The sequence below is a fragment of the Rhinolophus ferrumequinum genome, chromosome 4 (genome assembly GCF_004115265.2).
Source record: "Rhinolophus ferrumequinum isolate MPI-CBG mRhiFer1 chromosome 4, mRhiFer1_v1.p, whole genome shotgun sequence".
In the NCBI taxonomy this organism is placed as follows: domain Eukaryota; kingdom Metazoa; phylum Chordata; class Mammalia; order Chiroptera; family Rhinolophidae; genus Rhinolophus; species Rhinolophus ferrumequinum.
The window spans coordinates 20,473,696-20,492,650 of record NC_046287.1 but is presented as its reverse complement, the minus strand read 5'-3'; positions in this window follow the sequence as shown (position 1 = coordinate 20,492,650).

Here is an 18,955-nt window from a genome sequence, read left to right as displayed (position 1 = left end):
AAAACTGGTAATCTATCAACTAATATCTATCTCTGAGTTGTATCAGTCACTCTAGCAAATTAATCAAACCCTAGGAAGAAATTATGGGGACCTTGTGTTTCTAGTCAATAGGTAAGAAGCACAAGTGACAACCTGGAATTGTCACTGGTATCGGAAGTGGGGGACGAGGGGGAAGGTGGGAAGGGCGGGCAGTCTTGTACAACTGAGTCCTTAATCTGTGAGATCTGACACTGTCTTCAGGTAGATAGTGTCAGAATTGAGTTGACTTATAGGCCATCCAACAGATGTCAGAGAATTGATCGTGTGAGGAAAACCCCACACGTTCATGTTGGAATTGAGTGACCAGAATCTTTAAGTATCAATTTAAACATTTTAATTTAAATTAAGGATAATTCTATAGAATTTAAAATTCAGTTTTTCATTTTGTGCTGGCCTCACTTCTGGTATTTAATAGGCACATGTAGCTCTTGGCTACCGTATAGAATAGTGAAGATTTAAAAGATATATAGGAAAACTTGGTATAAGATTGGATGTGTTGGAAAGGAAGTGTTGAATCCAGGTGTTCTGACTTGGGCAATTTAATGTATGGTAGATTTCAGTGAGATCTCAAATGCAGCAGAAGAAATATAGTGGTGAGGTTAATTAAGGGAGATCAGAATACTAATAAATCAAATAGTGAACATAATTCTGTCCATATGTAAGCTTTTAATTTCAACTTAAATTACAGCAGAGTGCATCCAAACTTTCTAGCACATGTTGGAATCAATAAACTATTGTTTAAGGACTAAAATAATATAGTTGTCATCGCATTGCTCCATTCTAAGACTAACAACTTCCATGCACTACTCTATTTAAAAAGTGTGAAAGTGGTGATTTTTCCTTTTATTGGCTTCCTATCATTAGTCCTTTCTATTTTTCATGCTAGAATATTTTTCTCCCAGTTTTCTATAGAGCTTTATTCATAATAATAATAATTTATGGTTCTAAATCCTCAAAGATATTCGGGGGATTAAAGCATAGAAGTGCATTTATAGTTATGTTGTGTATTTCATAAATAACTGATGGACTTCCACCTACTTTTAAAGGGAGACTTTACAAAAATGAGCGTACTGCCAAATCAGTCAACTTAATTTGTAGGCAGAGAAAAGAAAAGTATGTTAAACAGTTCATGTATTATTTTTATTAGGGGGTCTAGATTTCATTAATTGTAACCAATTTTAATCAAGAAAATAAAAAAGACAAAGGTAATTAGTATTCATTGATAATTGTGTATACAGACACTTTAAAAGGTTATAATAGTAAATTTTAGAACAAATGTATATATTATGACTCCCATTTCCAGCTGAAGATCCTGAGGCTTGGATTAAGAGATAGAACCCAAGTCTGAATGACATCAAAGTTTATTCAGTATTTTTGTTGTTGTGTTGGGTTGGTTTGTTGGTTTTTCTTAATAATCTTAGTAATTTTAGAATAGTTTTAGATTTACAGAAAAGTGTTAAAGATAACACATAGTTCTCATATACATTAGTATACATATTATCTTTCATTAGTATAGTATATTTGTCACAATTAAGAAACTAATATTGAAACATTATTATTAACTAAAAGCCATACTCATTCAGATTTCGTTAGTTTTTACCTAATGTCCATTTTCTGTCCTAGGATCACATCCAAGTTACCACATAACATTTAATTACTGTCAATGAAAAACCAGAGGTAAGCAGTAGTTAAAACAGTCAGAACAGATTTTATTCAGGAACTATTGCCATTGGGGAAGAGACCTCAGTGTAGAACTGGACTCAATTCCAGACACAGCGTGGGCGAGTGGGGATTTATAGCCAACGAGCAAAGTGCAAGTCAGTGAATGGAAAATCGCTAAGAGGAAACTTCAGGTGTAAAGGTTTATTATGTTAAACGTACCTTACAGGATTCTTGCTAAGGGCAGGACAATGTAATCAGCTATCACCTGAGGGTCGGTGGAGAATAAAGACTTTGATCAGATATCGAGGGTGATCAGACATTGATGGTGGGAGTTGCCTCTGAGTGATTTAGCAAGATTCCTGCTCTAACTGGGTGATGGAGGCTGACATCAAGGTCAAGGCCTAAAGGACTTAGAAGAGCCTGACTAATGATAAGTCAGAGAGAATGTCTTGTCATCATTGTGTATCTTTAGGCCATGACAGTTTCTTAGATTTCCTATGTTTTTTTATGACTTTGACAGCTTTGAGGAATACTGATCAGGTATTTTATAGAATGTCCCTCTATTTTGGTCGTTCTGATGTGTTTCTCATGTTTAGACTTGGGTTACGTGTTTTCATAAAGTCTAATTTTCATCACAGCATACCAAGGTTGCATTCCATCAACATGATTTTTCCGTGTTGATGTTGACCTTAATCACTTGGCTTAGGTACTGTTTGGCAGGTTTCTCTATGGTAAAGTTACTTCGTTTTGTTCTTTCCATGTTAAAATCTTTGACAGGAAGTCACTATGTATAGGCCACAATTCCTAGTGGGGGGCTAGGCTCTTCCTCCTCAGGATGAAGTATCTACATAAATTAGGGGACGTTTTCCTACGTGGGAGATTTGTCTACACTCCTCATTTATTTATTTACTTATCATTTAATTATTAGTACTATAGTCTAATGGATATTTATTTCATACTTTGGGTTATAATTCAATACTACTTTATCTTTTTGCTCAAATTGGTCCAGCTTTGGCCATTGAGATATCTTTTAGTTGATTCTTGTGTCCCTTTCAAAGACCTATATCATAGTGTGTGTGTGTGTGTGTGTGTGTGTGAGAGAGAGAGAGAGAGAGAGAGAGAGAGAGAGAGAGAGAGAGAGAGAGAGAGAGAGAGAGAGAATGTGTGTGTATTCGTGTGGAGCACTCCCTTACTTCCTGGCAATAAGGTTCTCCAGACTCATCTTGTTTTACGTCCCTGGAATCAGCCATTTCTCCATGGAGCCCTGGTTCCTGTTATTGAAGAATGGTGATAAACAGACACATCTGGGTTCTAGTTGTGCTTGGTACTCCTGTGGTGTTGTACCTCTATGTACTCTCAGCAGACAGAACAAGAGAATATATATGTGCATATGCACCAGTGTACATACACAGATTTATAAATATTTCTATATGTAATAAAAATTTGTGTCTATGTTAAGCTAAGCATGAGTTCATACTCATGTCCAACTCTAATCCATTAGCACAGGGATCATTCTGGCCTGCTCTCTTTGCTTATCTTTCATTCCAGTGGTGATGAATCTGCTTCCAGCATCTGCCATCCATTGACTTATTTTTTTTCAATTCCAGTATACATGTACAGTAATTTCAGAATTGTTAACTTGTACCTCCATGGGACACAAGTTTATCAATTTTAGAAATTATTTTGACCATTCTAACAAGTGTGTAGGGGTATCTCATTTTAATTTGCATTTCCCTGGTGACATGATGTGGAGAATCTTTACCTATGTTTATTTTTCATGTGTATATTTTCTTTGAGTGAAGTGTCTGTTAAGGTCTTTGGTCCATTTTTACATAGGGTTGTTCATTTTCTTGTTGTTGAGTTTTAAGAGTCTGTACATATTGGATAAAATTCCTTTATCAGATGTGTCTTTTGCAAATGTTTTCTCCTAACCAGTGGTTTGTCTTCTCTTTGTTTTGACATTGTCTTTTGCAGAGCAGAAGTTTTTAATTTTAATGAAGTCCAGCTAGTTCATTATTTCCTTCATGGATTCTGCCTTGGTGTTGTATCTAAAAAGTCATACCAATTCTCAAGGTCATCTAGGTGTTTCCCTATGTTATCTTCTAGGAGTTTTAAAGTTCTGCATTTTACATTTAGATCTATGATCCATTTGGAATTATTAATAATTTATCTGAAGGGTGTAAGGCCTGTGTATGTATTAATTTCTTTGCAAGTGGATGTCCAGTTGATCAACTCTACTCTTCTTGCCTGCATGGTTTCTAAGAAAATGTTCACTATCGTTCTTATATTTATTCCTCTATAGATATTTTTACTTCTGGATTTTTCAGGATTTCTTTTTTGTCTTTGATTTTCTGCAGTTTGAATATAAAATGAGTAGATTTATTATGTTTGGGATTTGTTTGTTTGAGAGGGGGGTTATTTAGGTTTTTAACCTACATGATGTTACCGGAGCTTGCTGTATGTGTGTCTGTATGTGTCATTAATTTTGGAAAGTTCTCAGACATTATTACTTATTTCTTTTGCACTTTGTTTTCTCAGGTATTTCCCTTATTCACATGTTATACTTTTTGAATCTGTCCCACAGTTCTTGTATGTTCTAGCCTTTCTTTTTTCAGTTTTCAATATTTTTTCTCTTGGCACTTCAGATTGGGAAGTTTCTCTTGGTCTATTTTTAAGCTCAATCATTCTTTTCTTCACTATATAATCTTCACAAGCATTTCTCTAGTGATATAGCCCCCACTCTCTACCCCAAACTCCGACTGCTGTCCCTGTCTACAGCCTTCCAAATCTATTTCCTTGAAGTTATGACCTTAGCTGAGTATTTCATTTTTGTCTTTATATGATACAGCCAGGATAGAGGGGCCTGGGTGAGAGAAATGCACTCCTCCCAGCTATGATAGGATTCTTGCAAACTCTTTTCACAGAAGAGTACATTTTTTTTTTTAATTTTTTTTTTTTTTTAAATAGAGAAAGCTCTGAATGTATTTCCTCATCATTACCCTTCCCTTCTCCAGCTAGAGCAATGAGGGGATCTTTGTCAGTTTTTCTCCACTAAAACCTAATGGGATTCCAAGAGAAATCCATGAAGGTTTGGAGTTCCCACTAAGATTGCAGCCCACAGTGGAATTTCTCAGTCTTTTTCTAATCTAAACTCAGCCTCTAGCCTAGTCAAAATTACCTTTTATAAAAATAAAAAAAGAAAAAAGAAAAAAAAAATTACCTTTTATGTGTTCCTAGCAGTTGATGTTTCCAGTGGCTTCTGCTTCAGCTATGCAGACCTTATTTGTGTCCCTCTGGATGCACCTGCCTTTCTGGATGTTGGAATAGACATTTGCCCTGTGATCTCAGTTCTCTGATGAGCTGAACATAAATCATTCATTTCTACAGTTTGTCCAACTTTTATTGTTGTTGTTGTTATTATAAATATGGGACACACTCCAAGCTCTTGACACGTAGGAGCTGATACCAGTAACCTAGTTCATTTAGGGTGTTTTGTTTGTTTGTTTGTTTTTGCCTCCTCTCCTGTTGATGCAGCAGTTTCCTGAGGTTGCTCTTTCTAATATTGTAATTTAGACTTGAGTTCAGCTGTAAGCTTCTTATTTCCGCATACAATATCTGTTTAGTGCTTTTACTTTGTTTATGTCTTTCTCAAAATCCCATGTCTACTTGTATTTCCAAAGCATACACAGTCTAAAGCTTGTATCCCACTTTTTTTTTTTTTCATTCTGACCATAATTTCCTGAGAAATCTGCCTTTATTCCCTAAATTCCTGTTTTTTTTGAAATTTCTTGTGCTTCCTGCTTCATGTCTCACTGCCTAGAAATCTAATCTTACCAGTCAGTAACTTGGGTAAATAATTTGTTAAGGCATAATTTATTTAAGCTGAACTCAATTACTCAATACGTTTAAAATCACATGTGTGTGTGTATGTTGTACATACGTTGCACTTTCTAATGCCTTTTAAGAAATATAATGAAGAGTATTCAAATTTCAGTTTCTAATTCTCCAAATGTAGTCTCTATACTGTAGAAAACATACACAAAAGCATATAGAGAAATTGCATATATATTGGTTAAAAGATAGGTTAAACCTTACTTTTCTCTTTCAATCTCTTGAAGATTAAGATTACTATTTGAGCCAATTTCCTACCTACCATTTAAGAAATTTCTTATATAACATCTAAAGGCATTGTTTGTTACATATTTCATTTTTATCTGAAAAATTTAAGAATGAATTTTGCTGAACTTAATCCATGAACATAAGCATAATTGCTAATAATTGGCTGATTCTTAATATTCTATATGTTTCAAACAAGTTCCAACATTTCTTTAGTGTTAATGACTTCTGTGTCAGTGAGGGGTGCTTCCGTATCCTTTCTTCTCACTGAATGTGGTTGTGTCCCATGTGGGAGTGAGTTACAGTTTTGAGTTCACAGTTTCTATAAAGCACCCTATGTAGAGAGCTGAGTTAACTAACATACTTATTGCAATTATTTCTTATTTGGGGCATCCTAAGCAGCTGCCCAGCTGACTCACCTTGCTCTCAGATGGTGCTCAACAAAGCTCTCCAGAATACAAATTAATGATCTAGTCAAAATTAAACTTCTTTTTGAGAAAAATGGGAGCACCGTCATTTCTTTCTTTTGAACATTGAGGATAATTGACATTTTATTTTATACTATGTCAGTGTTTCAGATGCATGTAGTGGCAATGTTTCACTGAAGCCAGTTACACTGGCTTTGTACATTCATGACCTCTCAGTCGTAAGGAGGGGGCATTAATTTTCTATTCCAAATTTTAAAGTAACTTAAACAGTACTTGGCATCACACCACACCATACTGCTATTTTTACTCTATTAACTTTCATAAAAATTGTTGCATGACAATGAGTGACTGAGAACAAGCAGATATCAACACAGTTTCTTATATAGCCCATATTCTACTATCTTGAAAATTACTTTGATAAAACCAAAGCACAAGACCTGCTTTCACTTTTAGTGGAATAGCTTATTATTTTCTATTTAAGTACATAGGCATGATGAAAATTTAGCAACAGATGGGCAGCCTATGGAAACATTTAGAGCTCTGGAACCCAGTAAGTCACCATAGTGCTAGGTTATTGGCAACTAAATCATGTCAAGAAAGTTAAATCCAACTTGCAGTTAAACACCAAATGGCTGTCTATTTATAATTTTACCTGCTTGCTCTGCTACAACTAATATGAAGGGCAGAACTTGTACTCCTCTCTGGTACTCATGCAAAATCGATATACATTTGAATTTTAAAGAATTTGCAATTGCATCATTTAGAATTTAAATACATATGATTGAATGTTCTGGAAGAAGAGCATGAGTACTCTTGTCTGGCAAAATATTGACAGAAGAGGCTTGAAAGACTGTGTCAAAATACATTCATTTTTATAGGAGGAAGAATAAAGCAATAGAGAGGTGATCATGTCACCCAACATTTACTTAATTAAATATAAGCAGTCCGGTGTCCTGAATCCTTATATATTTTTCCCACTATATCTCATCACCTTTTCATATAAAAACAAATTTAAAGTCAAATATATCTTGTAATCAGAATAAAAAAAAAAACAACAACTGTCACCTACCTAGTGTTTATATTAAATGTTTCCAAATACAAATATAGAGGACTATTGTGGAGGACATTTTTTTTTTGCAAGTCTCTCCTACAATTAACAAAAGATTATTAACTCCTTTCAATATATCCTATGTTTGATATTAGACATTTTTTCTAATTAATGAATACTTATAATGAAAATTACATATGCACAGTTATGGACAGTGACATGAGGTTGACTGAAATTTTAACATCTTTCAAGGTAAGAGAAACTGAAGATAGTTGCCTACTATCCTTAGAATTCAGACAATCTGATCTTCTGAGACTTTGTCCAAACTAGTGGGGCAATAGTTAAGGAAAAAAAGCACAGAATTTGAAATAATGAACAATGTTGAATGACACTTCAGTTATTTTATCTTCTTTAACTGCACCAACTTAGCTCTTCCCTAGTTCTAATTTTTCAGGTGGTACCATCAACCAAAATCAGAAGAGGATCAAGCTCTTTTAACAACAAAATAGAGACGAAATCTGGGTCTGTGGACTGCGACAGCTATCTTTTTTTTTTTTTTATGATCATTGTATTACTTCATCTTTATAGGATAAACACTCAATCTAACTGATAATTATTCCTCTAGTCAATCATCTGAAACTTCCAAAAACGTTGTAAAATGCAAAGGCAGATAGGCTCTTCCATCACTTCATGCTCCCATTTCCGGGCACAAACCATGATGCGTAGTCTGTGCTCCATCAATCTTAGAGAGCTGCCTTCAAACCTGGTAGAGACCGACGTTGTAGTCCTTACTCTCACAGTCACCATCTACGTGATTCAACTTACATCTTAATTTATTTGAATTTCAATTTTATTAGCTATAAACTATCTCTCAAATATATTTAAAGCCTGATGCTTTAATATTCTATCAGCTTTCATTACAATTTGTACTTAGGGAGAAATTATTTCATCCATCACCAAAACTACATGCCACTTGCAACTTGACATTTCTGAAATTTGTGGTCAAAATTTTGTCTTTGATTAATGAAACTATATTGGTGTTATTTATAGAGATGAAAGGGCACTAATATAGAACAAGTCTTGCAGAAGTTACTGCGGTCCAAATAATGGAAAACGATTTTATTTTATTTTTAACCCTGGGAAATAGGAGATTATTCAAATCTTAGCTAAATTTTTGACAACTACAAATATCCCTTTTGAAAACTTAGAGTGTAAGACGATTCTTCAGAAAGGGGAATCTATGATAAACAGACAAAGACACAGCTATCCTTAATGTTAATAAAAGAAATGTAGATAACTAAGTATTTTACACCTAAGAGACTAGTCAAGAAGAATTAATCAAACAGATAAAAATACAAAGTTCTATATTGTTAGTGGTGAGGTGAAGAATAGCTACTTGACAAAATTGCTATTGAGTTTTCTTTAGAATAGTAGTAACGGGTTATAAAAAGAAGAGGAAAACATAAAATGCTATTAATAATTGAAGCAGAAACTAAAATATAAATTTAACAAAAGGTACGTGTTCTATTCAAATTAACTCTAAGATCTTACTCAATGGGCAGGACAAAAACAAACCTTGGGATGAATGTTGAGACTATTCATGTTTCTGGATGAGAAGATTTAAATAATAAAAATACAGACAATCTGAGAATTACATAAATCAATGTTTTAATAAAAATCTGCTAAAGCTATGTAAATAATACAAAACTCTGCAAAATCCATTACAACTAAAGCATGAGTAAAGTAAAAGTGATCCCTTATTTGGTATCTTACCATATAGAAATAAAATAGTAAATAATAAAGTGAATAATATAATAAAATAATAATACAATAAAATAAAAATAACATGGTCAAAGCTATATAACAATGATTTTACCTTAGGAAAAAATGTTAAAAACAATATGAATATTTGTTGTAGAAGGAGGGGTATACCCACATTGGATGTTACGCAGTTGTCTAACTGAATGAGTTAGAACCTTACCTGGGGGTTTGTGTACAGTGTAAATTTTAAATGAGAAACTTTTAAAGTTTCAAAGTATTGTTTGTACTATATCATAGTTTTAAACAAATAAGTGCAAAATGCATATATATATATTTTAAAAAAAAACATGGAAAATGTATGTAATCATACATACTAGGCTACACATGCTATTCAAAGGAAGTGGGAATGGTGAGAGATAGGAAACATTTTTCTTCATTTGTATTACTGAAATCAAAATTTATAAAGGGAAAAATACACATGTGTAGTGACAAGTTCTAGAAAACAAATGCTAAACAAATATCTGACCATCACTGAAAAAAAACACGACAGTGGGAATTGTGGCAAGGAAGAATCAGTTAGACACACATTCAGTTATTACTAGTATGTTTTGTATTATTTAAGGTTTTATGAGAATATATTTACATACTTTAAAAATATTACAAAATCCATAGGGACATTCAGTAATAAATAATTCTACAGAAAGAAATTTAAAAGGGCAAAGAAAAATTCTCTGACATTAGAGTTTTAAAACTGTATTACATTTGTGAAGTTATAAAATCTTTATTCAAGGCTCCAGTTTCAGTAGTTGTTTAATGATCTGCAAAGCCCCACGATCTACTGGAACAGTGATCAAATGGAAAGAGAACTGACATTAGTGAACACACAATGGTGAACACATTGGTGAACACACAATGTGATATATATAAATGATGTATTACAGAATTGTATACATTAAATCTATGTAACTTTACTAATTGTCAACCCAATAAATTTTAAAAAGAAAAAAAAATCCCTTTTTAGACTGAGGCCCTAAAAACAAAAAAGGTTGAATAAACGAAGACTCGGTTTTGTTGTAAGGAACACATAAAATCCTGCAGGAAATAAAATTATAACAAAAATATATAATGATATACTAATATTTAAATAGAAGTTTCTAAAATCTTAAACATTAAAATAAAAAAATACATTCCTATAGCTATGATATGCAAAAACTAGTGTAATACATTTAATGTAAATAACTACTCTCATAGCCTTCAAATTCTTGAACTACTAACTTATTTATGTAACTGGTTAAATGTTGACGTGGTTTATGATTTTTTAAATTTACTATTCTGTAATTTTTCAAAAACAAATGAAGCTTTTATTTTAAAAGAAAAATGTGTTTATATCCTAGTGTCTATATGGTATCTATATCCTAAACTCAGATATGTGATCTCACATTTCCCCTACTATTCACTTTAAGAAGCCTCTCACAATTTAGCTAATGCATTAAGTGAAGAGAAATGGTTTCCATTACTTTAGTCTGAGCTGAATATCCACAGATCTCTGACCATAAGATTACTTAGTAAGTTGCCATCCTTTGTAATAGCTACTTTCTTAATGGTTGGCTTCTTTATTTGTTCTCTAAACCAAGCTAATAAAATGTATCAAAATAGAAGCAAGGGTGGGAGTCTGACAATTTAAATTAGTACAGGTGTTGGTTTAACTACCCAAAGGAGTTACCTTCAGCCTTTTTAAATATTTGGATTATTGACAGCCATACTTGCTTCATAATAAAAGTGCATTTTTTCATTACTGAGAGCCCTTACCTTATTTCAAAATGTAATTGTCAAGATGGGGTTAAGGAAAAAATCATCTCTTTAGTTACAGAAAAATAAACTGGTTTATGTAAACGAAGCAATTATAATGATCTGGAGCTCAAACTGAAGGGAATAACAGAGGCTAATCTACTTTATAATTTTATGATAGTCCTATATATTTTAACTGTAGAATCAAAACTAAGCCCTTTACTAATACTTTTGTTTTGCTGCCCACGCAGACTTAGAAAGGTATAAAACAAAGACTGATTTAAAGGGTTTTTTTGTAAAAATAAATCTTTGAAATTTACACAGCAGCCTCAAAATCACATTATAAAGAGTATTCCATTTTATGGGTCTCACAAATTTTCTCTGAAAAATATCAGATGTTATAGCATAATTTGTGCTTCTTTTTGGCTTATGTCCTTATGTCATCTTGTCAAATAGGCACAGGTTTAGGAATTTGATTGAGTAAAGACATTTTCAGTCTTTGGTTGCTGTGACTTGTCATAAAATGTTACTTTTAATTTCCAATTACACTTTACAAGTCATTTGCCAAGCTTGCACATTTAAAGAACTGTCTCATTAAATTGCCAATACTAATACTCTATATTTATTTGTTATAATTTTTTGCATAATAGGTATATTGATTTTTGTTTTAAATATTTGGCATATGAAATAAAATGTTAGCTATGGTAGCAGATAAAAAATTTAGTATTTATCATAAATTCAGGAAGATCTTGAATATCATGTTGGCAACTTTGAGAGTTCAATAATGTATAACACAATGATTATATTGCTATTCAGGTTATTAAAAAAAATATTGGGGAAGGGGAACAGGACTTTATTGGGGAACAGTGTACTTCCAGGACTTTTTTTTTCCAAGTCAAGTTGTTGTCCTTTCAGTCTTAGATGTGGAGGGCGCAGTTCAGCTCCCGGTTCAGTTACCATAGCTAGTTGCAGGGGGCGCGCCCCACCATCCCTTGCAGGAGTCAAACCTACAACCTTGTGGTTGAGAGGATGAGCTCCAACCAACTGAGTCGTCAGGGAGCTCAGCGGCAGCTCAGCTCAAGGTGCCCTGTTCAATCTTAGTTGCAGGGGGCGGAGCCCACCATCCCTTGCGGGACTCCAGGAATTGAACTGGCAACCTGGTGGTTGAGAGGCCACTGGCACACGTGGGATTCGATCCAGCAGCCTTCAAAGTTAGGAGCATGGAGCTCTAACCGCCTGAGCAACCGGGCCAGCCCCGTGGTTATCTTTTTTTAAGGTATAACTTTGATGTGGTTAGAAGTTAAAGATATTCTCCCTTTGAAATACAAATTGATCCAGAAAAAATCAAATATTTTCAATGTACATCTCCTCTCATTATCTTTCCCCATTTCTGTACCATTTTAAGTTAGAAGTTATGCAGAAAATCACATTGAAGTTACAAAATAGATAATCATCTCTTTATGCAAAATCAGTTTTGTCTTTTAGTAGTCATATGTAACTCAAATCTTGTCATTTTCTTAGAAATGAAATATTGGAAAATGTATATAATGGAAAGAATTTCTTTTGTTCCTTTTACACGTGTTTAATGGATATATGAGTCTAGTTCTGAAGAACTTTTAAATATCCTTATTTTAGAATCCACAATGAACGAGATCATTTTCATAAAGATCATATTTTTAAAGATCATATTTTTCTTTTATCAAAATGTAAATCTAAGGTCTACAAAATTGAACAAAATATTCAGTGTCCTTTAAAATGATGGTAGCAATGGTTATGATTAACAAATTATTTAAATGAATCCAGGTATAAAAAGAACATGTATGTAATTATAATTGAATCAAATCCACAAACTATTACTTTTTAATTTCACATTCTACAAACATAGACATAGATACTTTATCTATGTGTGTCTAACTGCATTAGTCGACATATAGACCTGCTCTAAATTATCATATGCTTTATAGAAAATTAATGACTTTTATTCTGTTTCCAATTCTAAACCAAAATGAAACAATATCATCGTTTTCATTGGTTTGGGTAGATACAAAGTATTTCAATAATATATTTTAGTTGTAAAATAAAAAAATATAAGAAACACCCAAATATTGACTTGGTTAAAAAAAAAAAAATAAGCTATTCCTTTTGAGATTCCTTTGAACTTATCCTATTCTCTTTTTTCTCACAGGAAATCTTCCTTTCAAATTCTTCATATATCATCTTTCTGCTTTTCTTTATAGTCTTCCTACATATGTTTGCATCCATAAATAAGCTAATGTTTCAGTGTGCTTACTTTAAAAAAATTATTATAAATGCGGTCAAGCTTCATATTTTTTCTATAACTGTCTTTTTTTTCAATGTTATAATCATGAAATGTATCAACTGATGCTATATGTAACTGAAATTAATTAATTTTACCACCATTCTAAACTTTATTTCTAGAATATTATTTTATAGAATCAGTCTTCTGTAATTTATTTTTTCATTCTTCTGTTATGTATATTTGCTTGTTTCTGTAATCTTCTTTTCATCCATGTTCCTGAGGTACAGGTGCAAGATTTTTCTCTAGATTGTATAACTACAGGTAAAAATAAATGTTTGTATACACACACACACACACACACACACACACATATAGTTAATCTAATTATTTTCCAAATGATTATACCAAGTTTATACCAAGCATCACATTATAGGTGTTTCCATTGCTTCTTTAATCACCAATACTTGATAATGTGAACCTTATATAGTAGTTGCCAGACTTTCAAGTATAAATCTTTCCTTTCTGTGGAAAGGTTATGTATTTGATTATTAATGTAAACTTAAATACCTATGACATTTGGTAAACATAAGTGATAAAATTATAACTATAAATCTGGGGGCAGTGTGGGTTGGTGTGGAGTGTATATACATGTGCCTATGCATGGTGTGTGTGTGTGTGTGTGTGTGTGTGTGCGCGCGTGTGCTGTTTGTTCATAGCTTTTGAAACCAAATATGTGAAACTACCTAAAGCCTGATTACATTGGGATTTTCCACAGTTAATTTTCAATTGATTCTGACATGCTCTTGGGGTGCCACCAACCTGCTTAAAAGATTACAGAGCACTAAGATAATGTGAATTCAGGCTACAAACTCTGATACGATTACCTGTGTCCTGAATTGTGGAGTTAACATGTTATGAAATGTTGTAAACAATAACATCTAATCATTTTCTGATTAAATGATAAAATGTGTCTAAAAAAAATATTGGACTCTATATAGAGTGGCTATCAAAAGAGCTTAGTCAGAACTTGTTTATACATATCACTGAACCGTGCTGGAATACAATTTAATTTGCTGTTGGATCTACACAAAGTGAAATGAGGAACTTTTTATTAAAGTGCAAACCAAGTTCTCAAAATTTCTTTAACTACCAAACTCTATTTTAAATAATAATTAATATCCACAAAAAAAATCACAAGATATTCACAACAGTACCTTCTCTGAATGACTTTTTATTATTAAACTGGCACAAGTGGGGTAGGGGGTCCCATGGTTTTATGTGATCCATATGTGAGCCTAAAAACCTTTGTTCTGACTCAATGTGAAAGATATGTCTGCTGTCACATAATGAGAAAAATGTTGAAACAGTTATTTTTAACATATGAGTATAGTAAATGGGAAAAGATAAGTCTTATTATGCTTTACAGAATGGGATCTATGCCAGAAATGGCAATGTATGTTATTATTTTCTATTTTATCTTACACAGTATTTCCATTCCTTTACTTTATTACCTCAAGCTTCTCTGGTCTTTGCTTCTGCTGTTTTCGTTCTGACACCATACACAGACAGACAACATTTCAATGCAAAACACTGTTTAAAAGTGTTCTAGAAAGTTATTACCAATCACTGTGTCAGCACTTAATATGAGATTTTGAAGGTAATTTTTAACCTTTTCATCTTCTAAATTGTGACTGGTCTTATTGAAAGCATGTTCTTTCTTCTTTCCCTATTAAAGTTTTTGTTTTTATTAAAAACAAGAAAATGTATCAAACAATCTAAAGATCCTCATTCTGTACATTCAGTATGTGACAGGGAACGTGATATTATCATGAATGGTGGCTGTATATGGTCATTTATTATGCAAAATGACCCAGATGATCAGCTTCTTGTTGAAAATTGTAAAAGGAGAAAAGGTTCAGACTGTCATATAAGTGGAAAAAAAAGTATTTTCATGAATTCATTGACCTTTCCATTAATATCATAACAGAGCATAATCACTAAGGTTTTTTAAATTAGCAAGGTAGCTCAATACAGAGGGATGGCTTGAGAAATCTCAAGGGTTTATGTTGCCAGAACAAGATCCTGACACTAAAAGTAAAAGGGTAAATGAGAATCATGTTTCGTGATGACCTTTAGGTCCCAGAGCTGCTTATCACATACCTTGTCTTTTCGCCTTACTGTTGCACTTTAGCTTATTAAAATTAATTGTATTCTATTATAGATGTTAAGAATTTTTAGTTCATAACCTTCACTGTTGAATGAACAGTAACATTTTTTTCTATCATTCTCAATGTATGATGATAATAATACCAATTATGTGATTTAAATAAATATAGGAAGTAAAGGAGATCTTATATTTTTTTTAGAAAATAGAAAATTAAAATTAAATAATACAAATTGAAAAATGCAAAAAAGAAATTCCGACAAGGAAGAGATTTTTGAGACATACAAATAAAATAAAATAAATTAGGGTTATTTAACAAATACATTTCTTACAGTGGACATTTAAATGAATTTTTGTATATCTGTACTAATTTTTGTCTATTATGTGTATTATATACCCAGAGAAAGATCTTTGCCCATTCTAACTGGCAATATTATTGGGAATATTTAATGGTTTATCCCATGCTGTCTCTACCCACAAGAAGTAGGTAAGTCATTGGAAAGTACACTATTGAACCTCCAGTATAAATTAACGATGTTTCATCCTTTCATTTCAAAGGGAATGACTAGCACTTAATTTATCTGTCTTGTCAGATGAAGCTTTGTTATTTAACACGTACATTTCTGTATTTCTACAAACTTTATATTAAATGGGCTAATGAAGAGAATTCTTTAAAAGGCAACATTTATCAGTAATACATGGCTGGTGAGGGAAGGAGAAATTGACTCTGGGTGGTAAACACAAAATATGATATATAGATGACGTATTGCAGAATTGTACATGTGAAACCTATGTAACGTTACTAACAATTGTCACCCCAATAAACTTTAATTTAAAAAAAACGTATATATGACAACTATTGGCCTAAGCTCTTTGATTTTCATATTGTGTGTATGTATGTGTGTGTATTCCTATACAGTAAATACATAACAAATATATGCTTTCCATATATGCAATGTATGGTTATTTAATCCTCTCAACATCTATAGGAATCAAGTATCATTTTTATCTTTACTTTACAAGTGAAGAAACTGGGATAAGAAAAGCCTGTCCCAAGAAGAAATACTTACAGTCAATGGAGGGACATATAATTTTCCTTCCAACTGACGACACTTTTGAGAGTGAATTTGGACTTTTAATAGAAACATGAGTTTGGCAAACATGATCAATCTCCCGTAGGACACCCAAATGTGTGATCACATCACGATAAGTGCATGGCATAATTGGAATTGAAACCCAAACCTCCTGACAAAATAATTACGTTTTTAAATTCTATTCTAGCTGCCTCCAAACTGATGTCATTAAGTCATGAGTCACCCTTTGTGCTCTGTTCTGTCCAGCAGACACCACAATAATTGGTGTACCAGTCACCAATGCCAGGGGATGACTCTTTCTATGTGGAGGACAGCATAGGTCATCACTACAGCAAACACAAGGAACAGAAGCCCAAACACTTTTGCCCACTGCATGTTACTATCGGTCACCAAGAAAACACAACACAGCTAAGCACTAGATGAAGCAATGTTCTACTTACATGGAGAAAAGACAGAGCAAGATCAGCTTCAGTAGTGGGCAACAGTCCCCCATGGCCAGTGGGTCCCTCCCAACATCTGATGCAGGGCAGTTGGCCTATACACACCCCTCTCCTACTCCAGTAAAAGGACCCCATCCTCTCTTAGTGGGGTCCAGATAAAGTAGTGGAGTTGGCCACATGCCACATGAAGCACACACGTAAGCAGAACAAAATAGTATGCATTGAGTCTGAAATAGGGAAAGATAGTCCCACACATGGAGATAACATTCTCACAGGTGATAAAGGCTTTTTCCGCTTGGTAAGGAAGTGTCCAGGCCCGAGGCTCTGACTAAACAAGCCTGGGGAGGAGGGACAGGTCACATCAGGGCTGTTTTCCCAAAAGGTTCTGTTTTGTTTATGGTTGTTTTTTAACCTACAGACTAACATTTATTGAAGATAAATGATTTGCTAACAACAGTGCTCAGTGCTCGGCCTGCATCTTTGAAGAAGCGGACTATGTCTTGATAAAATCAAATTTACATTCTTTTCAAGAGAAGAGACAATGAAAAATAAATACAGGAGCCAAAAAGAAATGGAGACTATGACATCATGATGTAGAATGACATGGGTGTTTCATATTAGGATAGCTGTGGAAAATACCTCAATATGTGACATTAAAGCTGAATTCAGAAAAATAGGGAGTACACTATGTCAAGAAAGTAATAATCTGAGGAAAGGAATAGCAGGTACAAGGCCATGAGGTGAAAAGAATTTGGTGTGTTCAAGGGACTGTAAGACAGTGTAACTGAAACCAAGTAACTTGGGAGGCTAGAGTGCGAGTTGAGTTTGGAAACCTAGGCAGATGGTTTAAGAACTGGCTGTCGTTACTGCCGGGCTTAGTGCTGCTCAGCCAGAGATACAGGATGCGCCAAAGCCAGATGCCACTTGTTTGGGTTTTGTGAACATTTTAGAGATTTTATGAAAGCCTGCAGCATGAGCTAAGACTGGTTGTGTGTAGAGAAAAGTCCCTGGAAGAGGCTACGGTGGATCTGAAAGTTGGATGGGGCATGGTCTCTAGAAATCACCAGGGCGGGGCAATGAAAGGTGATAACCAATGGGATGGAGACACAGATTGGCATCTGTAAACGCAGAAGGGGGAGGGCTCAAAAAAGAAACAAAGGTTTCCACCAGTTCTTTCATCTGAGAGTAAGTTGCTCTTCCAGTCCTCACCCTGAGGCGAGACAACTGAGTTTCTCCCACTATGTCCCTGACACCTTTTAAGCCACTGTCCCAGCGCTGGAGCTCAGAGCGAGTGATTCCGACGGTAAGTCCATGCATGGTCCCTTTAGGTGCTTTAGGTGCTTTAGGAGGAGCTTTAGGAGGAGCTTTAGGTGCTTTGGGAGGTGCTTTAGGAGGAGCACCTGGGAGTGCAGCCACCCTCTGTCTCACTCAGCCACAATCTCTGCTGTTTTCACAGAAGTGATGGGCACTTTTCTCCTTAGCATTAGAACGCTAGGCTGGGGAGCTCAGTGTGAGGCTTGGACCCCTAGCTTTTCCACAGCCGAGATATCCCTCCCAGTTTTTAATGGTCACAGGTGGGTGTGGGACCAGCCCGTTCTGTGTCTTAGCCCCTCCTACAAGTCTCAAGGTGGCTTGTTCTGCATGTTCGTAGTTGTAGGGCTTTGGTTCAAGTAGAGTTCAGGTGATTCTCACTGATGGTTGTTCTGTAGTTTAATTGTAATTGATGTGGTCATGTGAGGAGTTGAGAACAGCATTGACCTGCTTTGCCATCTTGACCAGAAATCTCTTATTGTGGTTTGAATTGGCATTTCTCTGATTATTAGTGATGTTGAGCATCTTTCCATGTGTCTGTTGGCCACGTGTATGTCGTTTTCGAGAAATGTCTGTTCAGGTCCTCTGCCCATTTTTTTATTGGTTATTTGGTTTTATTGCTATTGAGTTGTAGGAGTTCCTTAAATGTTTTGCATATTAACCCATTATCAGATATATGCGTTGGAAATATTTTCTCCCATTTCATAAATCGCTTTTCATCTTGTTGACTGTTCCCTTTGCTATAAAGAAGCTTTCTAATTTGATGTAGTCCCAATTGTTTATTTTTACTTTTGTTACCTGTGCTTTGGTGTTATATACAAGAAATCATTGTGGAAATCAATGT